Here is a 27,115-nt window from a genome sequence, read left to right on the forward strand (position 1 = left end):
TTGGTTGGTTGGTTGGTTTTTTTGTCATTTGTTTTTTCATAGCTTGCCTGATCAAAGGAAATTCTGTGTTAGTAAATAGACATGGAGATTGTAGAGATTGTTTGTAAATGGAGATTCTGCTTCACTTCTTCCCCACTCACACTAATTTGAAAAAAGGTCAAAGCTGTCTCCCTCAAGAGAGACATAATTAACAGAAATCTAACATATTTAAGTGTTTTATGTATTGTTTATTTCTGAAATCAGAAGAAGAGCTGTTAAAAGATACTAAGGTGCTCTCATCCATTTTGCTGCCAAGGCAAGTTTATTTCCACCATATATTTGCTAGTACAGTGGTACTCAAATGACAGTGCTTGGAGCTGCTTCTGTCACAACCAGGAAGCATCAGTCAGTCTTTCAACAATGACACCTTCTGCTCCTTATAGCCCAGAACAAGGCTCTTTCAGGTTTCCCAATGGCTATTTTAACCAAGTAAAATCAAAATAAGTATTTGTCTGCAACACGCGCAGCTGCTTCTTGTCTTTTTCTGGTGTTTTTTTTTGTTTGTTTGTTTTGTTTGAATGATTTTTATTTTCTGGTGGTTGTTTTTTTCTTCTGTTTTGATTTGTTTTGATGGTTTGGATGGTTGTTTGGTTGATTTGGTTTGTGGATTTGTTTGTTTATTTTTGGGGGGCGAAGAGGTTGGTTTGGGTTTCTTTGAGGTTATAGCTCCAGCCATGATCAAAACTGGGGATTAACATACATTCTGCAAGACCAAAATTCAGAATGGCCCCAAAAGAGTACACCAAAAAGTATGCAGGCCTTAGAGAGAAACAAAATGTTAATAAAATCCTACACCTGGAAAGCAAGCATATCGAACATGGAACAACAAACTACTTAAGTGCTATCCCAGAGTTCCTTTTGTATGTAGAAATGGCAGTATGAATGTTTAAGAATAATACCTAGAGAACACACATTTAATAAATGAACATATTAATCTAGTCATGCTCATACTCATAGTGTTGGTTACCTATGTGTCTTTGAATACTTGCTGGTTTACTTAGAAAATGTTTCTGAGTTCTGAACTTCACATTATTCTTGTTTCTCATTATCAGTTAATTGCCATCATTAATCATTGTTTTCTTGATTAAAAAGTAGCAGTCAGTTCAATACCATGTGATACGGATGACTAATCACAACTCAGGAGTAATAAAGAGTTGAAATAAATGTTCATGAACAAGTTGTCATCTGTAATTTGTCCTCATAAACTAGTTGGCAAATACTTATGTGCAATGAATACTTCCATACAAATTAAGATGAGCTTGAAAATGATTCATATACAGGGAAAAATGGTTGAACTCATCTCCTATTTTGTTTGCAATAAATAATTTGGACAAATACAGTTATCCGAAGGGGGGGAGCAGAAGACCTTTATGTAAATTGGGTATCTACAATGCAAATGAGTTGAAAATCATCGTTACTATTGCTTTCTGCTCTCAAAATTTTAAAGTGCCAGGTGCTGATGTGATTTCACTCAGAATACTGTTCCATAATCCTAAAATCATCCCCTCTTCAGAAAGTTTTATCGGAATTTTCATTTCCTTAATTATTTAATTTCTCCTTATACAACTCTATCTTTCTCTCATAATAGGGTGGTAGATGCAGACCATACTGTTTGTTGTTTCTACATTCTTGATTCCATCAACCTTAAACACATTTTGAGTAGCATTGTCATCTATATGAAACCATCATCCATGACAATTTAGGTCACCCAAAGATACCTGGGATACTCAGATAGGGAAGACAGAAGTAACACAGAACCTGAAGAGAACTCATTGCCTTTTGGAGATCTTCTTTGTTACAAATCTCAGGCAGCCTCACCTGCATGCAGAAGCTGTACTTATAAACCTAGAATTTGGTGTTTTAATCTAGAGATGAAACTAACCAAATTAAATGACATGAAACTCATCCAGAGACTGTTTTCTCCATGCCATAGCCATTATTCACATGCAAAATACATAAATAAATAAATAAATTATTCAATCTTTGCACTCTATTATCAATATCAGCCAAGTATTCTCAAGATTATTTGTTGCACCTAAATTAGTCATCTAAGTGCATCAACTACATGACTTTTTATTTTGCCTTGAACTAATCACTCTGTTCCATTTTGTCTTTTTCTTGCCTGTACTCTCATTTTTCCCTCTATCCACATTCCCTCTGACCACATTTCCTTTCCCATGCTGGCATCACAAGGAACTGTGGAAAGAGACTCTTTATGTAGTCTTAGAAAACTAATGAAGCTATTAAATAGGAGTACTGATAACAGTGAACCAGATGATGCATGGTGTACATCTCTGAATTAGAAAAGAAATCTCGTGAAAGCTTTTCCAATATAATATTCTACAGTGAACAAAATAAAATGATTTTGTTGTATAGAACCATGGAAGGTTCCATAGCAAGTCAAGGACCCACCTCAGTATTATGATTTTGTAATAGGAAGTGATTTAATCCCATCTGACTTGGATGTCTCATTTGTACTTATATTTTAATCTTCAGGTGAAGTAGGTTTTTTTTCTTTTTTTTTTTTTCTTTTTTCTTTTTTTTTTTTCCCATGGGAAGTTTCTATATTCCCCAGAGAAAGTGCCAGTTAAGACCTCTGGAGGGATAGCCTGCTTTCTTCCATGTAGGCAATTCATTTGGCTGGATTGGTTCTGCCCCTTGAAACCTTCAGAGATGCTTACTTCTGTCCCTGGAATACACACAAGTCTATGGAAATATACTGCACCACAACTGAAATAATCACCTAAAAAATGTGTGTTGAATTAGTGCATAAATCATGCAATTTCTGTCCCACCTTTCAGCTGTGTCTCACAGAGCTTATTTGTATTTAGAGTGGGCTGTTACTATCCAGAGAGCAATGGACTGATTTCTCTGAATACATTGGTTTCATTATTTTCACCATTGATACATTTACCATCACAAAAGTCAAAAAGTTATGTGATATGCAGCTTTGACTTGTTCTTCTCTATAGCATTTGCATTTTCACAAATATAATTTTGCTATTATGAGAGGAAAATTTATGCACATGAATGTGGGCACAAGTGAGAGTGTGTGAGCATATCTGTGTAATTTGTCTAGTTACAAACACCCTGTGCAAAGCTACCCACAGCACCAGATATTACAAATACAATCCAAAGCATAAATCAAGAGATACAAATAGATAGACACTATCTTGCCCACTTTGAATAGGTGCTATAGATGATCTTTTTGTCAGCCTACAAATTACTCAAGTATCCCTAAGGGGATGAGATATATCATCTTTTACTATTAGCTATTATTGTTACATGCCTGAAGTGATGGAGTAGTGTGCTTCTATTTCAATTACAAGGTTTCTTTACTGGATATGGATTGAGCTGATTTTACCCTATAAGAACAAATGCTGTTATTACATTTAATGATTAAAATCCTTTTTGCACTCAGCTAAAATATAAATCAGTAGTTTGGAAGAACAGGCTTCAAGCTAAACGAAATTGCTTTGGGAGACCAAATAACTCAGGGAATTACAAATGGGCTATTCAGGTTTTCACCTCTATAGCAGGTCACTAATTGGATCTAGACCAGGTTCATAGTAGTGACCTGAATTTGGAACCAAAATTATTATGTTTGCTGTGCAGCCTTCAGTGCCTCGTGTCTCCATCCAATTCCTAGAAAGTATCTGTACAGAGATGGACATGACATGAAATGAGTCACGCAGCCATGTTAGTTACTGTAGTAGGAGATGTGTCACATTTATGTGTCTATTTCACTCCACTAAATAGGGAAAGTATCTATATTACTAGCCCATAGTTAAACAATTTATTTTCAGATAATTGAAATTAGGGAAAGGTACAGAGCAGTTTGGTTGATGAGGGAAATTTTGTTACAGTTATATGAAGAAACTGGCTAAACATACTTTTCTTGGATTTCTAGAGATCACAATTCAGAAACTCTTCACAATATGGAGAAAATGACTGTATGTACAAAACCAGTAATACTGATGTTCTCCTTGTCTCCACAGAAAAATAAATAAATAAATAAATAGATAAATCTGATTCAAAGCCTTTGGATACTACTAGAATGATAATATTATCAGACAACCTTTGGTTTTCATTTTACTTTTAGGCTACATTAAAAAAAAAAAAAAAAAAAAAAAAAAAAAGAAATTGATTTGGGGTAGAGATGAGGGCAAAACATGCCCCTTCAATATTAGAAACACATTTACAGCAGGAGGCAGGTTAGTCCATAATACTAGAAGCTTATTACTTCTTTATCTCTGTTTTATCAGAAGATATAGCCTATTTTCCTCCTTCAACTCAATACAAACTCATGAGTCAGGAAGAGCCCTGCAGGACTATTTTATCCCAGGGGATTGCCAGGATTTCATATCATATCTCTTCAAGCTCCTTTTGATTATAATTGCTTTGTGATTTCATGCAAAATTTCAGCTCTAATTCGGTATTGTTCATCATATGAACTTTCATTGGATCTAACCAAATGTATTGTTGTTTGTTTGTTGTTGTTGGGGCTTTTGCTTTTTAACTATCAAATATCAACAGCTTTCCTTGGAGGTCTGCATCTTGGATACATGTACATTTCATACTGTGGCAAAAAGGTTCACTGGGTAATCTGAGCTCACAGGGTGAGAAGGGGGCAAATATCATCTGAGAGATACTTAAGTGGGAAACATTTGGTCAATGGCTTGTTTCCTCTCCACAGTTTAAGTCTGCTACTTTTTCCTGCCAGATGGTGTGTGAGATTTATTTCTGAGCTTCTAGACAGAGATGAGGCGTTTGAGCTGCTTTGAGGCTGCATCTCTTCTCCAACACTCCTAAACGAGGATTTCAGAAGTCTCTGTTGTAAATTTTGAAGTGGAAGTTTTTCAGAATTCAGTTTGCTCCATGCTCACAGAGCATTTTTTTAATCGTCATCCCAACCAAAATAACTTACATTCACAAACACATAAAAAGTACACTGCACAGTGTAAACAAGCACAAGTGCACAATTTCCATGCACATACCCAAAACTCAGTAGCTAGATTGCAGACAGACATTAACTTCTGAGTGAAGAGGTCCAGCTATAGACAGCATCCTGTTCCAAATAAATACAGCAGTACTGTGCAGCTCTATACAAACATGCCAAACTTTCCTCAGGACTTCTGACAGCAGGGAGCCAATTACTTTGAAAAGAATGGGTTCTGTCTCATGACTGAAGCAACACAAATGCATCTCCCTTGATCCCAACATCAAGGTAGAGCTTTGCATTTCCGATATTTTAATTCAATACAAAGCAGCATTTTCAATGTTATTTATTTATTTATGGTGGGTGGCAGCTTGTTGGGTTTTTCTGCAGTCAGATGTAGCAGCAGCAGGGCTAAAAGAGGCATATAAATAATAGATGGTTTCTCTCACTTAAAGAGGGATCTGTCAATTCTTGCCCTCCTTTTAATTTGGGAAGGGGATATCATTTAAGAGATGACAGATTCTTTCCCATCAAATTAGAAAAGGATGAGGCCTCCAAAAGAACAATGGCTGATGCCACAGCATGACTATCTGACAGGCTTGAAAAGTGACTATAAAGTTGCCAACACAACAAGCCTTTTATCTTTGATGATAGTATTTGAAGCTTGTGATTTTCATCCAAGGAATAGGAGGTATATGATGTCCTCCCACTACTTCTTTTCATACTGTTTTAATTACCATTATTTAAAATATATAAATATTCACCAAATAGACATCCCTTTTTAAAGAAAAAAAAAGGAAAAAAAAAAAAAGAAAAAAAAAAGAAAAAAAAAAAGCCTTTAAGTGAGTAACAGGAATATCTTCACTATGTTACTGAACTTGGCTTTATTCCTTACATAAAACTACATAGCTCTTTTTAAATTTATTTGCCTTTATGTTCATTTTATGGGTAAATAGGTAGCCTTACACCAATTAAATTTGTTTGGAAGCTTAGGTGCAAGCACATGTAATTACTGGGAAGACTATTTTCATGTTTCCAATACACTTCAGTTTTTGCTATGTAAGATGGCAACCATGGGGGTTTTTCTAAGCAGACTGTAGCCTTCAGCTCTCCAGGGGTTACACTCCAGACCCAATTAAAACCTGCATTTGGGTGTTACAGTAGCTGGAATCCTGACTCATCAGCTGGAGAATTTAGAGGTTAATTCAAATTCTTCCATTCTTTCTGCATGAGAAACAGACCCATGTTGGAACACTGTACACGTGTGCATCAGTCTGAGGCAGTTTCTATTTGTTCCAGGAAGAGGTCCCTCACAGGAAGCATTGGTAGGGAAAGGCTGATGAGCCACTCTCCAGTCAGATGCATCAGGTGCTTAAATTCCTTCCAAGTAAAGCAAGAGGTAATTTGGTTCCTGCACTGCAGCCAGCTGTGACAGACAAAGCTAAAGGGAGGGATGGATACATTTGAAACATTGCCCCTTGCTTAGACTAGAGCACTTATCTCAGACACTGCTGTGAGCATGCAATTCAGAGCCTGAAACTTGATCCTGGTTTAAGCATTTGGATTTCCCTTGAGGAGAAGGCTGACAAGGCAGCACAACATCTCTTTTGCACATCCCATTCAGCAAGTGGTAAAGCAGAGTTCAGCATCTTCCTCAAACAAATGTGGTTTGAATATATGCCTCCCCGAAGTACCAGAGGGTGCATGAACTGCCATCTGTAGGCTCAAGGGTAGAAAGATGCCTCCACATCTGTTCAAACTGAGTTATTGTGCAGCCAGGCATGCAGAACTTATGGCACCCAAAAGAAGATCAGCAAAAGAGCCTGAACCTGTACCTGAGAATAGGGACAACAGTATGTATGGCCTTAGTTACAGGACACAGCATGTGCATCCTGCACATCAGCACTGGAGGGAAAAAAATCACACAAGGACAAACAAATAAGCTTTTCTGCTCCCTGCTGAGGCTCCTGATGTCTAAGCTGGAGATATACCATATCTCACCCTCTTCTGACTCTGTAAATGCTTCACCTCTGCCTTAAACAGGAAGGATGTAGGGGATCTTCTTAAGGATAAGTCCTTGACTTGTAGCAAGGATATCCTTCTCAGAGGTACAATCCTCTGCCTTAATCTGAACAATGAAAACATTAATTTAAATCCTTGGCCTTCCATTTCATGACCATGTGCTCCACACAGTATGTACGCTATAAATGACCATTAACCCCACAAGTTCTTAACTGAAATCAATGTCATTAAAAAAACGAACTTAGACCAAACATGCTTTGTAATTAGATCTTAGGACAGATTGTGTATATGCTTTCTCAAGTGGTCTACACCAATAGGAAGCCTTGTTGCTCTCAGAAAAAGCAGGTTTATCTCATGCTCCACATTTCTGCCCATTAGCACTCAGCTATATGGTTATCATCTTGCTGATCCAGCTACCGTACAGCCACATAGATGCTTGTGCTTGCCTAGGGATGTCATGGGACCATGTGCTCAGGATTGGAGTGGGTAGGAGTAGGAACAGACTTCCTCTCATGTCACTCAGATTAGTTTAAATTGCCCATGGCCAGTCATTTACTGTAAGACACCAATTGTAACTGCCAGACCTCCAATGTAAGAGGTAAACCCCTAGAGAGTTTTCTACAAAGTATCAGTGACACTCTGGGGACATATGCAGGAACTTTTCAATCAACCTCAAGCAGCTTAGAAGCGGTTTTCTCTGACTGCTCTCCTGTATTTAGGCTTCCTACATGATATTTTAAGTGCCTGGAGCTGTTGTCTTGAATTTGATCCCTCTGTGGAGTAAGAAGAGCTAGATGGGATTATTAGCACACATGGCAGTATGCTGTACTATGTGGTAGCAAGAAAAATATATAAAATCTTCCTTCTCCAGTATTAAAAATAACAATTCTCAGGATTAGCTATGGTTTTGGTTAATGACATAAGAAGAGTGTCACTGAGTTAGACCAAAGGTGCATCTAATCTAGTTTTTGTTTTTGAAAACAGCCAATAGCAGAGGCTTTGCAAAAGGCATTAGAAAGAGAGAAGTGCATCAACAGCAAACCTTTCCTGATCCCTGCTATCAGCAGTTTAGGGTCTTCTTCAGCCACGGGTTATACCAGATCCTCGCATTTAATAGGTTTTTCTATTAGAGCCTGAGTAATCTGTAATAGATAATTTTCCCATGAGCCTGCCCCCCACCCAAATCTTACTTAAATCTGGGCTCTCAGAGTATCCAGCAACAATGAGTTCCACAATTTATTGATGTGAAAAGTACTTAATGTGCTTGCTATAAGTTCTCCAGACAACTTCACTGGATACTCCTCCACCTGTGTTATACTAAGTAATTATTGTTTATTCACTTTTTCCATTGTTTATGTTTTACTACATCCCTTTTGCCAGCCAGACTGAAGTATCTCGTTCTACAAAACAGACTGGACAGACCTTTTGTTACCGCTGTCACTCCTGTGAATGTTTTCTACTCTCAACCTTTTTTGCCAAGGGCTGATCATAGTCATTATGCATGAGGAAGGAGCACCATAAACTGTCTATAAGTGAAGCCTCACAATCAAGAGTCCTACCTATCAAAACACAAACTCAGGCTTTCTTTTCTTTTCTTTTCTTTTCTTTTCTTTTCTTTTCTTTTCTTTTCTTTTCTTTTCTTTTCTTTTCTTTTTTCTTTTCTTTTTTCTTTTCTTTTCTTTTTTCTTTTCTTTTTTCTTTTCTTTTCTCTTCTCTTCTCTTCTCTTCTCTTCTCTTCTCTTCTCTTCTCTTCTCTTTTCTCTTTCTCAACCCATGGCTCTTGGATACAAATGTTATAAATGCCAGAGAATTTCCCTCTTCATTTCTCTCCCAAGGCCCTGACTGTCTACTTGTAGAATTTAGGGGGACCCTCCTTCGGAGTGAAACATCTTGTTTGCTCTTAAACAGCCTGATGAAGACCTCAGGAATGCTATGGGTCAGGGTACATCAAGTTCAGTGCTCCTGGACTGCCTTAGGTAGATGAAAGTATCTCCAGCTCCTTATTTTAAATACTTGGAGTATGAGGCTACAGTGAGACAAGAAGAGCCTGAAGGCCAGCACAGAGGGCATCAGCCCTGAGCAATATGAGTCCAGGACACTCATGCTGGATTTGACTGCAAGCAGTCCTGCGTATAGATGTTGTTGTGGCCTTGGTTCAGTAGAAAGAGCACTCCAGGAGTGCTAACTGTTTCTTTTTGTCTGTGAAGCAGCATAGATGTTAATCTCCTGAAATAAAAGACTGAATCCAAGCCTAACAATTCTGAAATTAGTGCTCCAATGTCAAGGTTATTTCTACCACTTTGAGGGCTATATTTTGTCTGAAACCCATCCTGTTGGACAGCTGGCTTAGATCATGTCTGCCAGATCAGACACAGGATGCAACTTCATTCAAAATCCTAGATAGACTGAGGAATAAGATGGGCATGTGGAGCCTTTTGGCATCTGTGTTATCAGAATTTAAAGCACTGAGGAACACAGGAAAGCCTGCAGCTCCTTAGAGAGCTAAACAAACCAAGAAGGAGATTGAGGGGTGGTTGAAGATCTCTATCAAAAGTTCAGTGTTAATAGTCTAAGTGGACTTTTAGGTGTCTTACTGCTATTTATGTCTTAGAAACCGTAGAAGTCATTTTTAATTTATGTTTGTACTTACATAAAGGGGAGGGAAGCATGTATGTGTATACTAAGTTACTATGCATGTTGAACTTTGAAATATTGAATAAATATTCTGTATTTGTGTGCATGTGATGTATATACATACATAAATATATATGTGTATGCATACAGATATATTAATGTGGTATGTGTGCATACATATGTGAACATACATGTACATGAATAGAATATATTTGCTTGTTCTCACTTGGGTATCTAAGGATTTCCTGAAATAAAATGAAGTGCCAGAATCCCACTAAGTTGCCTGTATCCCTTCTTTTGACTTTGAAAACTCAAGGCTCTGCTAGCAAATGTGTTCAAAAATCCCTCTATATTACATTCCCAGCACCTCCAGTCACATCTCTCTGAAATTATCAGTAACCTTTTAACTTTTTGTTCTTTAATTTTCTCTTCTATTTGCTAAATTTTTATTGATTTTTTTTTCTACAGATTATTTAGTAAGATATTAGTACTCCTCATTTCTTATCTAGATTATTCTTCATATTCTTCCCCAGAACACTTGCATTCATGGCCCTGATTTCCACACAGCAGTGGCAGTTTGGGTGTAAACACTGAAAGAACAATCAGAGAGAGAAAAAGATTGCACAAATGAGAGGAGATATCTACATCATCTGAGCTGGGGATCTCACTCCAGTTGTCTAAGTTATGGACTTCATCTCCTCAAGCCCTGGAATCAGTGGAAAGCAGTAAATCCCTGCCTGAGGGAATTTGGGACATTTGCTCTCGAAAAGCCTACCTATTTTCTATTCAGATATACCTGATTATCAGAGCCAACAACAGAGCCCTTAGACACCTATGGTGGGATGCCTAAAGCAGAGTTTGAACCCCCTAGACTGACATTTTTTAGCTGTCTTGATGACAGTAATTTTTATTCTGAACTGAAAATCCTAGACTGAAAACAGGTTTAATTAAAACAGTGCAAGCTTGTGTGTAAACCAGCCCTTAGGCACCTTCACAGAGTCATTTAAATCAGAAGCGTATAAGACATGTTACGGTCCTGAATGCATCTGCCTGTCAGAGTGAGCCCACCCATGCAGGATATATTGTAACATTTTTATTCAGCCTAGTTTTAAAAGCCCAAATCATTCCGCCATTTATTCCATCTTGCACAATACACTCAGAGCAAATGCCCTGACTACTTAGGGTCATTTAAAAACCCTACAACACTTTACACAAAAATTGCTACCAGCAGTGTCCTGTTCAATTTACAAATGAGATAATTGCAACACTATCTAAATTCTCTTTACAGTTTCATCTGGGTGCAGTGCTTTCTTTATTACTGGTGCTAACATTTTGTAATAACAGTTGGAATTTAGGTTCTGCTGTTCATCACAGAAATCTAAATATTTTGCATAGGAAAGTAGGTAGCATCTCTCCTTTGTTGAGTGGAGCACTGCTGCCATGTCAGCACTGAATGAGAAATATCAACACAGCAGTACAGTTAGGATGGAGTGTGTTATACCTGGACTCCAAGACTCAGCCTAGACCATTTGTGATGGACATTATGAAGCAGCAGCCATGATAGCATAGAGCCATGAATAAGCTAAACCATCCATGCAGGAATACTAGTAACATGGAACAAGTGGGAGAGATGTTTCCTTTAAATTCTTCTCTCAGGGAAACACAGACCCAACAGCTGACTGCCTCCCAGGAGATCTGCCAGAGGCTGGAGCCATCTGACCTGTGGATTTAGAGTCCTCTGCAGCTCCCTGAGCTCTCTCGTCTTTCTCCAGGTCATTGCTACTTAAACACAGAGGGGGAATAAGGAAAAAAAAAAAATGCACAGAAACCAAAAAAGGTAGAAATGCCATAAAATACCTAATCAGGCACAAGTTCCACAGGATGGAAAGGCTTTGTGCTCAGACACTGGTGTAAGCTGAGGCAACTTATGCCATCAGTCTGCTTGGATTTCTATACATCCCCTTTTCTGGTACAGAACCTAACCCCAAATATTTTACTAGTGGGCATACCAAACTGGAACATACCATATTACTTATCTCACAAAAGCACAACAAGATTCAACTATTTTCCATTTGTAAAAGCAAACTGGGAAAAGCACTGGGGAAAAAAAAAAAAAAAAAAAAAAAAAAAAAAAAGTGCTGTTACCATTAGAAAAGATTGCACTGAGGAAAGACGGATGTGAGAAGAGCTGTTTCCAGCAATTGTGTAGTGCCTCTGCCATTTATACTCTTCTCTGTCTTCCTCTCTTTCAAGAGGCAGGTGCCCAAATAGATTTGCTCATGCATTCAGATTCCACATTTCTTTTCAAAATGCTCATCATCTGGCACACACTCACACACACACACACACAAGGGGGAGGAAGGGGGGGGAGAAGGAGAGGGAGAGAAGAAGAGAAAGAGGGAGAAAGGAGAGAAACTGCACCTAGATTTGCACTCACAAAAGGGTTTTCTTTGATAGATAGAGAGGGGATGCTGGAGGGGTGTATTTTTTGAAAAGATAGGATATACTTCACAGTAGGGTTCACAATAAAAATGGAGGCAGCAAAGTCAGAAAGGGAAGAGGAGGCTGTCATGTTGGTGCATCCTACTGCACTGAACTGACACAGAAGCTGTCTCCCTTGCAAGCACTCAGAGAGGAAATCATTCTTGAAAATAATGTCTCTGAGCCATGATTTAAGACAGCATGTAAGAACGCATATGTTAGAGTGCAGTCACTCCAGATTTTGCTGTATTTGCATTTTAGCATATTGTGACCTATATTAAATGGTTTCCGTGCACTGACCACAAAACAAGCAGGCTCAAATGACACAGCTCCACATGCAGAGAGCTCAGCTTTGTTGCAAGTGTAGAGCAAAATCATACAGCTTTGCTATTTGCCATTTTAGAGCAGTGGTATACACCTGCCATGGTACAGACACTCCTGGATGTTATTAGCTGTTGGCTGCAGAAACATGAAGGGGATTGGAGCTCTGTGCTCATTGCTAAAGTCCCAGTCTCAGCTAACTGCCATCCCAAAAATGATACAGTGCCTCATAATGCCATGTAGCATATCAGATGCCAGTGCCCTGCTTAAGTGTCTCAGCACCCTTTCTCCAGCATACCTGAGCCTATATGGTCCTACATGTACTATAGTCACACATACAAAGTGCTGCTCAGGAGGCAATAAACCTCTGTACCTAAGTTGGCTTTCATAGACCCAGCTCAGAAATGTCTGGGCAAACAAACTAGTAAACCCTTCAAATGATAGCAGAGAGCACATAGCAGTAACAACAACCTCCAGATACTGCTATACACATTTTTTTCCATAGAAGGACTGTGAAGACCTGAATCGTAAATCCCTGTTTTACAGAAAAGGAACTGAGAGGGCCAAAGCTAATTGATTTTCCTGCACTGTAGCATGGATATACAAAAAATGAAATATAGTTCTTATTATGTTTTTATAATTAAAAAAAAAAGGATGTGGACATGAAGATATACAGAATAAACTGCATATTTATCTTAAAGGCACACACAAGCACATGGGTTGAAAATAAGCTTGTATAAAAGAAATGACTGTGTAAATTTAGAAAATGTCAGGTCTAAAATTCCTCCTGTGACCTTCTAGCACTCTTCTTAGGATACAGTCTTCCATTGCAACAGAAAATGCTGGATTTTTCTCAGATGTTAATAAATATTATAACTAGGGGTAAATGTAGATATAAATACCAGATACGTGCAATGGGACAGAAATGATATTACAAGAATAAGCTTAATAATAATGCTTGCTATTTCTAAATGCTGACCTTTCAGTCTTTTTGTTCTTTAAATGTGTGTGTTAAATATAAAAAGGACCACTTTCTGTATTACATGGATGTACTTGACACTCTTCTAAGATAAGTATTTTTGGGGATAGATTGGAAATACGAGGTCACTAGCAGCTATGTGATACAAAGAAAATCATTCAGCTGTGTTATTTATCTAAGTATAGATCCAAAATTGCCTAAATGTGGTCTGTGGGAGACTTTGGGTCACTTTCATTATCCAAATGGTCCATCTGACATGCTCTCATCACTCAGGATACCGTATGCCAGGACATGCTTTGAGCACTTGGATCAGATGCTATCAAGCCCTCATGTTCAGTTTGCTTCTGCAAGGTAAAAACAAACACCAGCATGTCAATTTGGACTAAGCTGTGGTATTTCCATTTACCACATTGAAGCCAGACAGCCATCATAATTAGCATCCTCATGAAGTTTGCACAGCATTTGGCTTCCTCCTGCCTGTATGCCTCTGAGCAAATGGAAGGGCATTTGGTGTGACCAAAGCAGACGGGAAGCAGCTGGGAGAGGTGACTGCATTAACACCTTAACACATAGGCTCAAAGCTGCCTTTCTCCATCCCACCAGCTCAGTTTACATGATGACACTGGACCAGATATAGGATGTTTGTGTGAATACTACAGCCTTAACCACCTCCTCTCCTCTCTGCAGTATCCGGTCTCATGCACTACCATGCTCTGGACATTGTCTGCAACATCAGACATTTGCATTTACAAGTTTGCTATTTTTTTATTTTTTTACTTTTATCTTCAAAAAAGATTGGTTAGAAATCATTGTAATACTGGGGAAATTCCCTCCTTTCTGATGATGTTTTTCATTAGCCTTCTTAGATGAGTAGCTGAGATCTGGCATCTTAGTGTTGTCCTCCAGACAAGGAAAATGAGAAAAGTATTAATAAACCCCCCATATAAACAAAGCATCTTGAGACAGACTCTTCTGCTTCAATGGGCTAGTCTTTGCTATTTTTCATAGCAAACAATTGTTCTCCTTGTCCACCAAGGAAAGAATAAAAAGAAAGGATTTTCATTTGCAGAAAAGTTGGTTTAATTTAGCTGTTTAATAATGCAATAAAACTGAAAGACTAGTTCCACATCAGAGTTTGCTGCATGAGGTGGTTGTAAAATCTAGGGTTTAAAACCTAAATCTAGGGTTTAAAACAGCTGAGCAATTAAGGGTTTATAAAGCTGAGTAGACATTGCTCCTTCACCAAAGGTTTAGGTACACCTCATTCTGCCTTACTGCAGTGAATGGTAATTAGCAATCTCTTGAGAACCTTTCTAGCCAAATATATCTATCATTTTATCATTTTCCTATCTGTGATCTTTGTCTGCTTAGCTGAATTTGTCATGAAATTTCTACTCTGACACCACCCACCCCTTGTTCCATAGTACATTTTAGAACAGAACCCAACACAGTTCAAAGTCACCACTAAAATAAAGCAACTATCTCCTACACAACGTCAATGTGAGGAGAAGAAATTCCTAATGAATGCCTCCAAACCCTCCAGGGATGTAAGAAACAACAACATTAGCCCACTTTCCTTGCAAACCCACATAAAACATAGAGGCTATGGCTCTGCAGGGAAGTAGAATGGATAGATCTGTCTAACAAGGACAGGCAGACAGTAGAAGGTAGAAGTAGGGAACAAGATATGCTAGCGGCAATGCAATTCGTGAGAAGTCTGTGCTGTCAAGAGCTTGAAGAACAACATATGGGGACAGCTTCTCCATGATGCTCTGAGAACTGGAGGGTTAATCAGAAGATTCAATGCAGCTGGTCAGCTAATCACTGAGTATTGCATGCACGGGAGTTTGGGACAGCTTTTCTGATTACAAAAGCCACTGTTAATTTTCAGCAGATAATTTTACAGTAGCTTCCCAAATACCACATGGAACAAATCCAGCAAAACCATACCAAAATATTTTGTCACATAGAAAGCCTCCATCTCATATTTTTTCCTGCCACAACCTGCAATTCCTGGATGCAGAAGCAACTGCAGTCAACAGTCTGTAGATATATTTTACCTTATTTAGCACAACATACTCAAGGATGAACACCTTTGCTAGGTCCTTGACCTTGAACAGCAAAGAAAATGTAATGTTGGAATATTTTACTATTTACATAGAAAATTACTGGCTAAGATGAGAATAACATTCAGACTGTATGCCTTCTGTCATCAGCAGTAACAGGAGAAGCTGGATAATCCTGCAACATATCTTCAAGGTGAACAAAGGATTTTAAATCTAACGGTTGTGTATTATTGCTTATATAAACCACAGGAGTAAATAAAGCAGACCTCTTTCCCTTCTTATCTGAAAAGCCAAACTATTTGCCAATACAACTATCCTACCACTTATACATATACCTAATGCAGAAGAATTCAATAAGAAGTTAAGACTGGAGGCAGTCTGGGATGCAGTGACCACACCTGCTTGAGTTTGTGATCTTGAGAAATATGGGCCTGGCAAAGAGAAAAGTCAGGACCCTGAACTTCCAAAGACTGAACTTCCAGCTGTTTGAAGACCTAGTGGATGAGATCCCCTGCAACACTGTCCTTAGGGACAGAGGACCTGAGCAGAGCTGGCAGCTGTTTAAGGATGTTTTCCTTAGAGCACAAGAACTCTCCATCCCATGTGAGAAAGCAGGCAGGGACGGCAGGTAACTGGGATGGCTGAGCAAGGAGCTACTGGTCAGATTGAGGCACAAGAAGGAAATGCACAGGCAGAGGAAGCAGGGACACATGGCAAGAGCACGGGGATGCTGTCTGGGTGTGCAGGGATGGGGGCAGGAAAGCCAAGGCACAGATGGAACTGAGCTTGGAAAGGGATGCAAAAATAAGAAGGAGGGATTATTTAGGTACATTGACCAGAAAAGAAAGGCCGAGGAAGGTGTGTCCCATCTGATAAATGAGAGCTGGTAACAACAGACATAGAGAAGGCTGAGGTACTCAGCAACTTCTTGGCCTCAGTCTTCACTGCCAGTCAGCTTTCCCACATCTCTAGAGTCCCTGAATCTCTGAGCGAGATTTGGCTGGGGGAGCAAAATCCCTGCCACTGCAATTAAAGGGCAGGTTTGAGACTACCTGATGGAACTGAACAGGTACAAGTCTATGGAGCACGATGCTGTGCATCCCAGCATCCTGCGGGAACGGGATGATGAGGTTGGCCTCTCTCCATCCTATTTGAAAAGTTCTGGTAGTCAGGTGAAGTCCCCGGTGACTGGAAAAAGGAAATATCACTCCAATTTTTAAAAAGGGAAGAAAGGGAATTTGGGGAAATACAGACTGGTGAGCCTCACATCTGTGCCTGGGAAGATCATGGAAAAGACACTCCTCGAAGCAGTGTTGGGGCATGTGCAGGACAAGGAGGGGATCCATGACAGCCAGCATGGCTTCACTAAGGCAAAATTATGCCTGACCCATCCGGTGGCTGTTTATGATGGAGTGACTGCATCAGTTGACAAAGGAAGACTGACTGATGTCATCTACTGGGATTTCTGTAAGGCCTTTGATATGGTCCCACATGACATCCTGATCTCCAAATTGGAGAGAGATAAGTATTTGTAGGGTGGACTGTACAGTGGATAAGGAATTGGCTTGAAGGCTGCACCAAGAGTGGTGGTCAATGACTCCATGTCCAGGTGGAGTCCGGTGACAAATGCTGTCCCTCAGAGATCTGTCTTGGGACCGATGTTGTTTAATATCTTTATCAGTGGCATAAACGGTGAGAACAAGTGCACCCTCAGCAAGTTTGCAAATGACACCAAGCTGAGTGGTGCAGGCATATGCCAGAAGGAAGGGATGCCATCCAAGGGGACCTGAACAAACTAGATAAGTTGGCCCATATGAACATAAAATTCAACAAGGCCAAGTGCAAGGTGCTGCACCTGGGTAGGGGAAATCCAAGACATGAGCACAGACTGGAAGAGCTCACTGAGAGCAGCCCCACAGAGAGGGACTTGGGGTTCTGGTGGACAAAAATCTTGACATGAGCCAGCAGTGTGTGCTCGCAGCCCAGCTGGCCAACTGCATCCTGGGCTGCACTGCCAGAGGGGTGGGCAGCAGGGGGGGGAGGGGATTATCCCCATCTGCTCTACCCTCGTGAGGCCCCCCCTGGAGTGCTGCGTCCAGGGCTGGGCCCAGCACAAGAACAAGGACATGTCAGGACAGGTCCTGAGAAAGGCCATGAACATAATAAGAGGGCTGGAGCACCTCTCCTATGAAGACAAGCTGAGAGAGCTGGCAATGTTCAGCGTGGAGAAGAGGAGGCTCTGACAAGAACTCATGATGGCCTTTCAATACTTAAAGGGGGCTTATAAAAAGATGCAGAGCAGCTATTTACTTGGGCAGGTAATAATAGGACAAGGGGAAATGATATTAAACTAAAGTAGGGCACATTTAGATTAGATGTTAGGAGGACATTCTTCACTCGGAGGGTGGTGAGGCACTGGAACAGGTTGCCCAGACAAGCTATGGATGCCCCATCTCTGGAGGTGTACAAGACCCTGGCCAACCTGATCTAGTGGGTGGCATTCCTGCCTATGGCAGCGGGGTTGGAACTAGGTGATCTCTAAGATTCCTTCCAACCCAAGCCATTCTATGATTCTATGAAATTCCTTGTAAATCGTATACACCCTCCAACTTCAGACTCTATTCTACCACTCTGTGGTTCAATCAATCTGTGATTCACCATCCAGCAGCAGAGTCCCGTGGTACCCAAGAAGAACAAAGATGAACTGGTGACAGTAGCCTGTTCTGGGTTTCGGGATTGCACATCAAGCCTATAAAGTTGAGTCCAAGGTCAAGCCAGGAAGTCAACCAGCAACATGAGGCTGGAAGTGGCAAGATCAGAAATCAACAAAATATATGGACTACTATTTAGCTCAGACAAAGATACAAGGCAAGGACTGAGGCTGAATCATAGGTTCACAGGATAATTCAGTTTAGGAGAGACTTCAGGAGGTTGTTAGTCCAACTTATTGCTCCAAGCAGTGTCAGCTGTGGGGTCAGAGCAGGTTGCTCAAGACTGTATCCAGTCATATCTTGAAAACTTCTAGGGATGGAAATTTTAGTCTCTCATCCAGCCTCTGCCACTGCTGGACTGTCACGCAGAAAATAATTTCTATTTATATCCAGTCTGAACCTATCTTGTTTCACCATATGTCTCTTGTATCTCATCATGTTCCAACACACCACTGTGAAGAGCCTGGCTCTGTCTTCACGATGACCTCCCCATAGGCCCTACTATGACATCCTCCCTCAGCCACCTCTCCTTCAGGCTGAACAAGCCCCTATCCCTCAGCCTCTCCCCACAGATTAAGTGCGTCACCACCAACCATTGTGGTGGTCCTGATGAACTTGCTCCAGCTTGTCAATAATCTTCTCATACTAGGGACCCCAGACTGGTTGCTGTATCTAGATGGGGTCTGATGAATGCTGAGTAGGTGAGGATGACTACTTCCCTCCATTTATTGGCTGTGTGCTTAGTCATACAGCCTTGGTGGCTTTTTCCATTTTTGCCACAGGGCTCTTGTGCAACTTGCTGTCTACCAAGTCTTCCTGGTCATCTCCACAGAGCTTCCCCAGACCTGATAGTACCCAGCTTGCATCTCTGCAAGGATTTTTTTTTATTTGTTCATTGGTTTTCATGGTTGTTGTTGTTGTTTGTTTGTTTGTTTTTTCAAGTGCAGGGCTTTGTGTTTGTCTCATTCAAATTTCATGATTTTTTTCAGCCAATTCCTCGAGACGGTCTGGGTCTATCTGGTTGACAGCTCTGCCCTTGACTGTGCTTACTGGTTCCCCCCAGTCTGGTGTCATCTGCAGATTTTATGAGTTCATCACCTCCTCTAGGTCACTGATAAAGACGTTACACAGGTCAGGTCTCAGGAAGAGGATTGATCTCACTGCAGATCTGGTGGTGCAGAGAAGAGCCACACAAGTCAAGGTTTTAGATGATCCACAGCCTGGAGAGTTCAGAAACTGACTGACAATCAAATTACAGCAAAGGAATTAAAACATGGAAAAAGAAAACAAATAAGCAAAAAAGTATAAGGAAATGAAAGAAAAAGAAAAAAAAAAAAAAAAGGAAAAAGAAAATGCAAAGAAGGAACAGAGCAGTCAAGAGCAAAGAGGTTAAACTTAAAAGTGATAAGAGGTCATAAATAAAGCAGCAGAGTACTTGAAGAGATAGTCAGCCAGGACAAAGAAAACCACTCAGCTTGCCCAGGGCTTTTTGCACTGTACCTGATTCAGTTTGCTTTAACTGAGCTCACATTTGTCCATCACCATTGCTTAAAGGTAGATAAAAATGCAAAGCAGAATTTCTTAAATATTCCTGAAAACTGTAGATTTTCATTTGAAGGTCACCATCTGAATATACAGAAAGTAGTGTAACAGTAAAAGATTTCTAAAGATAAAATTATTTTTAATATACCACTGCATGTATGCACGTAGAGGCTGACAGAAGAGTAGGAGAAAAGTCTCCACTGGTCCCAGGTCCATATGAGCCTTTATTTCATTGACTTTATATAAGTCTAAGTTGGGGTAAGCTCATCATTTGTGACTCCTTTTACAGTCAATAGACAGGAATCAGTACATCCTGAGAGTGATTTATTAGAGCAGTCTTAAATGATGAATCTCCTTGGAGACTTCAATTTCTCTTCATTGACTATAAAGGGAAGGTCATGTGTCTAGCTTAGACTTAGATGCCTAACTCATGGCAGAAAGCAGTAATCCTTCCTCCTGTAATTACACAGACCACTGGGGACACCACCTGAATCTTGCTCAGAACTGTTGATCCTTGTGGGAACAAGAATTTTATTGCATAAGACTGTAATAGGATCTAAATCTTCCTGACTGCTTTTTCTCATTGCCTTTGGTTGACAGACACTGTTTTAAAAGATTAAGCCTTAGAGACAGTGGAAAAGAGCTTGAGGGGAGATGTTGCTGTGCAAGCAGTGAATTTAGAAAATTAGCAACACAGATCTCACTAAGGCGAAAAAAAAAAAAGAAAAAAAAAAATGTATCTGTTTCTTCATACCACTGCACTAACCTGCTTCAGTCACAAGTTGCATCCTGTGGCTGTGGAGCATGCAGGAAGGCATAAACACTGAAATGACTTTAGAGCTGCTCCAACATGGTTCTCACTTGGTTTTGATTCTGTGTTGGAAGCACCAGAGCACAGACCATAGCATGGAGGAGCTGTAAGGAAACAATGCACTGCCTCCTTGGGGAGCAATATGGTTCCCAGGGGTCTGTGAAGGGCATGTGCCCAGGAGATCAAGAATGATCCAAATGTGGCATTAATTCCCAGTCTTACAGCAAGGTTTGACTGCCTAAACAGAAGTGTCTAAACACCATAAAAGATGTCACAGTACTTCCAGCTGCTCCAGAACATGCATCAGGGCAGCCCCATATGGGCACCTCAAGTAGCATTAGATACCTCTGTTTCGTAAATTAAGGATTTTGTTCAAACCAACAGAATAATTTCCAGACCCAGATTACACATCAGCAAAGTGCCAATTCTGGTGTGCATCCCTCAGCACGTGACACATGCTATGTGAACAGCCTGGCACTTCTTCTTGAATGTGCACAAAGATTAATTATTTTTACAGTGAGAGGCAACAGCAGCAGTGGTTGCACTCTGGCAAGATCACTTTATGTACTCTACACTAGGTGCTCTTTGCACTTCCACATGCAGTATCACATGGGAGAGGAAGCATTTGTCCCATGCCATTTCAGAAAACACCAGTACCAATATGATAAAAATATAAATTGTTCACTGGAGAGAAATTGATATTATTTGGGCACAGTTTAGCTGACACATTTTAAATATATTCTTTAAAATGACATCATGCGAACATCAATCAAGATCCACTCCCACCATTACAGAACACCAGGTAAGAATCTCAGCAGGAAGACTGCCAAGTACATTGTCCATCTCTTGTGGAAATTGATAAAGTTGCTCAGAGAAACTCAGTTTGGAAAGGCTTTAACAGATAATCTTGACTATACTTCTGCCACTGCTGGATTCTCCTACAAAGCAGGTCTGTCTGACTCTGTCTCATTGAAATGTCTTTACTCAGGTTTTTCAAGTAACACAGTATGAGGATGACAGCTTTTGATGAAGTAATTTGAGAGACAGTAAGATGTGTAATATGCATATGTGTGAACCTGTGCATGTGTCTTCCCGACCACGTCACAATCCTGCCCCATCACTTTGCAATGGTCCCAAGTTACAGGATTTTCATCATTTCCATAGGAAAACTATCCTAACATTTATTACTTTAAAAGTTCAATCAATAGTTATTGTGTACCTAGCCTATGTTTTATTTCCGTGAGAAATGAAGATGTATCAGAAGCCAACACTAAAAAGAGAGGAAAGAAAAAAAAAAAAAAAAAAAAAAAAAAAAAAAAAAAAAAAAAAAAAAAAAAAAAAAGGCAAAAATGTGTAGAGGCATACAAGAAAGAAATAGCTTATGGCATATGCATGAGCTTAAAACTTCAAGAAAAAAAAGTTAAATTAATGAAGGTAGTTCACAGTTTAAAATTAATTATTTTTGCATTTCTTTTTCTCAGAGGTTCCTCTTCAATATTCCAAATATAAATGGTGGTGGGATTATTTAGAAGTGGAGTACATTATAACTAAGGCCTATAGCAACCTCACTCAGCAGTGAAATTTGTTGTCTCCCTCTGATCCTCAGATTATGGAGATGAGGGGAGGAATGTACATCAGTAAGATTCCCTACCGAGATAGCTTTTCACTCTTTTCAGTAAGAAAAAGATCAAAGGCAAAATAGCTAATTAACATACCAAAGAAGACAAAACCCCTAGAGCTTTATCGTTGTTGCAATCCAATAATAAACAGCCAAGTACAAAAAAGATTATTTGATAGTGACACACAGAATTGAAAGCCTTTGAAATGTCAGCTTCTCAAAAAAAAAATATTTTTGGAAGGAAAAAATATCCATAATTATACAGAATAGTGCCTAAACATTCGGGAGTAACTCTTCATTCCTATGAGAGCTTGCTTGTAAAACTACTTTGCTTAAGAACAACAGCTTGGTTTGCCTTTATCTAAAATAAAATGGAAAGAAAAAGAAAAGAAAAAAAAATACAAAAGGCTTCACATCCCTTCCTGAATAAACAGTTGATTCTTTTATAAATTAAAAATTAAGTACTGTTGTTCTTGTTCTATGAGAAAATATCGTCAGTCCCCATTCCCAGACCAGCTTCCAGCTTTAACAGACTTGGGGACAGTGGGAGACCAAGGTTTTAAACTATGCCTGTCTGTGCTGGCTAACTTCTATGCCATGTTACAAGTTCTGGGTGCTTTTGTAAACCCAGGTACAAAAAGTCAAAACTGTGTAGCAGTAACTCTTCTGTGGGGAAAGCAACTGTTCAGACAACACAGATACATCAATATCAGTAAAAGAAAGTGGACTGGGGTAATGAGCCCAAGCATATTAAACTGTATAAGCATTTTCTCTGGCACACTTTTGGCTCAGAGCAGCTTTTGTTTCACAGCACTGTTAAGAGATTAACACCACTCTGAGGCCATTCCCAACAGATAGCTGGCACAGCCGGCCTGGTTTCAAGGGTAGTTGTATGTGTACAAACTGTGACATTCACAGAGCCAAAGGATGGTCACTGTTCTGTTCCATTTACAAGTGCATACGTAACCAATCACTCTGTGTTAGAGAAGTATTTACTTCCTGGCACATCAGAGTTTTGAGTAAGGGAAGCTTGGAAACGTGGTAGTGAATAGCTCCTTGGCAAACAGCACAAAACATTGCACTTTTATTCTACCAGAGGCAGGTTTACATATTTGAAAGTTGTTGCATAGTTGAGATGATTTAGAAGAAAGACTAGTTCTTGCATGGATACTAGTAAAGAATATTCAGGAATCTGTTTGAAAATGTCCCATGGGTTAAGGCATTAAAGGGAAAAGACATACAAGAAAGCTGGTTGCTATTCAAGAATCACATCCTCCAATCTCAAGAGCAGTCTATCCCAAGAAGTTCAGTGAGGATGAAAAGGGAGCTCCTAGCAAAATTCAAGCATAAAAAAGCAAGTATACAGAAAGTAAAAGCAGGAATGGGAGAAATACTGAGACACTGCCCAAGTCTGCAGTTAGGAAAGCCAAAGCCCAAATGGAATTGAATCTGGTGAGGTATGCCAGAGACTACAAGAAGAACATAAATTGACAAAAGGGAGAGTACACAAAACGTGGGCATGCTGCTGAATGAGGCAAGGACCTTGGTGACATAGGACATAGAAAAGACTGAGGTACCGAATGCCTTATTTTACTCTCTCTTTACTAGCAAGACTGACCTTAAAGAATGACAGGTCCCAGACATGAGGGGGAAAGGCTACAGCAAGGAAGAGATACACTTCATGGAAGAGTCAGGGAATGTTAAAGCAAGTTGGACATACATTCCATGTGCAGTAATGGGATTCACCCATGAATACTGGAGGAGCTGGCTGATGTCATTTCGAGGTCACACTCAATTATCTTTAAATGATTATGGCAACTGGAAGAGTTGCCTGAGGACTAGAAGAAAGCATATGTCATTTCTATCTCCAAAAAGAGCAAGAAAGATCGTCCAGTGAACTGCAAGCAGTCAGCTTCACCTCGATCCCTGGGAAGGTGATGAAACAACTAATCCTGGAAACCATTTCCAGGCACATGAATGAGAGGAAGAGGATCAGGAGTAGCTATCATGGGTTCACCAAAGGGAAGGCATGTTTAACCAGCCTGATAATCTTCTATGATGAAGTGACTGGCCTGGTTAGACAGTGGAAAAGCAATGGACATTGTCCACCTAGACTTCAGTAAGGTTTTTGACAATGTGTGTCATAAGATTCTCACAGAGAAGCTGAGGATGTATGGGGTGGATGAGCATACAGTGAGGTGGATTGGAAACTGGCTAAATGGCCAGGCCCAGAAGGTGGTGATCAGTGTCACAAAATCTAGTCAGTAACTAGTGGCGTGCTTCAGAGTCAGTACTGGATCCAGTCTTGTTCAACATATTCATTAATGATCCATGGATGTTGGGGCAGAGTGTACCCTCAGCCAGTTAGGAGATGACACAAAGCTGGTTGTTATATCAGAGGGCTGTGGACCTGGACAGGCCAGAGAAACTGGCTGACAGGAAGCTCATGGAGTTTAACAAAGGGAAAGTCCTGCACCTGGAGAGGAACAACCCCAGGCACCAGTACATGCTGGGGGCCACCCAGCTGGAAAGCACAAGGTCCTGTTTCAACCAAACTGAACATGAACCAGCAATGTGCCCTTGCCACAGTGAAGGCTAATGGTATCCTAGGATGCATTAGGAAAAGCATTGCCAGTAGATCAAGAGAGGTGATCCTTTCCCTCTGCTCAGCTCTGGTGAGGCCACATCTGAAAGTACCGTGTCCAGTTCTGGGCTCCCTAGTACAAGAGGGACATTGAACCACTGGAGAGTTCAAAAGGTTCCTGGACATGGTCCTAGGCAACAGTGTCTAGATGTCCCTGCTTGAGCAGCAGGCTTCAACTAGATAACTTCCTGAGGTTCCTGACAACCTCAACCATTCTGTTACATCTTTTCACATCAAAAGTATTATTCCTTTGTTAGGGCTATCGTTACTCTAGGAGAAAATTGAATTTCTGTTGCTTTTACTCCACCTACTCTCTGAATAAAGATAAAGTGTCAGTTTCCACTGGAACCTGTTATTACAATAGAATAATACTCTGCACATTTCAGTTCATTAGTTTGTTCATCATATTTGTGATTTGGTGCTTAAATGTTAATTTGTACTTCTCAAGAACATAAAACCAATGAGCCCAGTTCTTGAACCCTGTTTATGCAAACCAGGAATGCAAAAGAGATGAGAGGCAACACAATGCACTGCCTGACTCAGCCTTTGCAAACACAATCCATGGGTGTTAATATAAAATATAAAAAACATGGACATTGTATGTCCCAAATAAGCATATCCATACTAGCACTAGAGGATCAGGAAGCAAGTATGAATGGAGAACCCTGTCTTTTTGATAGAGCCTTGCTCAGATCGGTGTTGTTCCAAAACCAAATCTGTTAGAGATGGGCTCCTCCCACGTGAACACAAACCACTTGGTGTCACACAAACTACAGGCCATAGATTGGTCTCTAGCTGTCTTTCAAAAGACAGCAAAGCAGACATAGTCATAAACGGTCCTTTTGGATGAAAAAAATTGACATCTTTATTCTCAGTTTAAACACCCCAGCCATATACTCAGATGATCCTCTAAATTAAATGAGCTGGACCCAAAACTAAACAAAAAGACACTTTCAGAGGCTCACTCTTCCACTTCTGCTGTGCCAAGCTTATCACACCAGCTAATACATATTGCAATAGCTTTCCATTCCAAAGACACAATTATGTCCAATAAATCCCTAAAAGATGTTTAGGACATGGCAATTCATGGAATACATTGTGGTTTAGAAAGACCTGAGCGGTTCCTCAGTGCAGGGCATTCTGGCCTGAAGAACCATCAGTAACCACATAAAGATACAGTCAGCAGGACTGATGCTGTTGCTATTCTGATTTACATGTCAAAAGGGTCCAAAGTACACACCACTGAGCTTGTCCTGACAGGTCTGAAAGCAAAAGACTTTGCTGCTTTTTTCCCTACTAATGGCAAATACAAGCATGTAGCATAATTTTCCCAGAAATTCCAAAACTACTAGAAATCCATTCTATTCTTCAGCAAGTAAAACTTCTTTATGTAATCAATGTGACTGATAAACCCAAACTGACCCATAACTACAATCTGGGTCTCACAACTACCCTCCAGGTATGGCTGAGTGGTAATCCCCTTTACAAAGTCAGTCAAGAAAGAACTGAGGAGAAATCTTGTACTCACCTAATAAAAAAAAATATGTCTATGAATTCCTTGTAGAATCTGTGCTTTGGACAGACTGTGGACTTGTCTGCTCTTCCAGAGTTAGTCTTTTTAGTGTGAGTGAGAAAAAACAAGTATCCAAATTTAGTCTCTGTTGTTCTTCTGTTTCAAAAGAAATTCAAAAGACTCAAAACACCTGCAGGACAGCAAAAAAAAAAAAAAAAATCATAACAATATTGGGTCAGGTGTCTCCAGTCACACAAATGTCACATTTAAAAGCACTTTTGCTACAGGGGGAACAAACATATATTGTAGACTGGAAGAAATATTGTGCCACACTGACTCCTTGGCAAGCTACCAAAAGATAAAAGTCTTCCAATGAATCAATATAGAAAGTATTTTATAAAGCATAATATTTGCTTTAGCTACAAGACACAATTTTTATGTCCTTTATCTTTTCACTCTAAACCATTAGAGAATTTAGCAATATCATGCTTGTGTTTTCTTGTCTGACTAGTCTCATCCCTTGTCTCATATTTCCCTAAATGTAATTCTTTTCTCAGTCATTAATCACTAGTACTAGGCTACTATTTAAGAAAAAAAAAAAAAAAATATTGTAGATGGTTAAATGAATTCACTTTAGTTCCTGTTGTGTTCCCTTTCTCTGATTACTATAAAGAAAATGTTTCCAGGAAAGGGAGAGAAGGGAGAAATGTTAAGAGAGGCAGCTATCTGTGAGTATCAGAAAAACAATCAGAGAAATCAAATTAGAACAGAATATAGACGAATATGTTGTGACACA

General features: G+C 39.9%; 1 long non-coding RNA gene across 5 annotated transcripts in view; it reads right to left on the reverse strand.

Annotated features, from left to right (window-relative positions):
- The window catches only part of LOC118164419, a 42,571-nt gene that overhangs the window by 2,701 nt on the left and 12,755 nt on the right, over window positions 1-27,115 (reverse strand). The window contains exons 4-6 of one of the 5 annotated variants that reach the window (XR_004749490.1): window positions 26,335-26,509; window positions 20,500-20,606; window positions 19,100-19,431 (exon numbers count right to left, since the gene is read on the reverse strand). This is a non-coding gene — a long non-coding RNA (uncharacterized LOC118164419). Of the gene's footprint in view, window positions 1-10,082; window positions 10,224-19,099; window positions 19,432-19,548; window positions 20,607-26,334; window positions 26,510-27,115 lie in introns of those variants that run through there. The other 4 variants (XR_004749495.1, XR_004749496.1, XR_004749497.1 and 1 more) reach the window with 4 other exon arrangements.

Source organism: Oxyura jamaicensis, chromosome 1, assembly GCF_011077185.1.
Source record: "Oxyura jamaicensis isolate SHBP4307 breed ruddy duck chromosome 1, BPBGC_Ojam_1.0, whole genome shotgun sequence".
In the NCBI taxonomy this organism is placed as follows: domain Eukaryota; kingdom Metazoa; phylum Chordata; class Aves; order Anseriformes; family Anatidae; genus Oxyura; species Oxyura jamaicensis.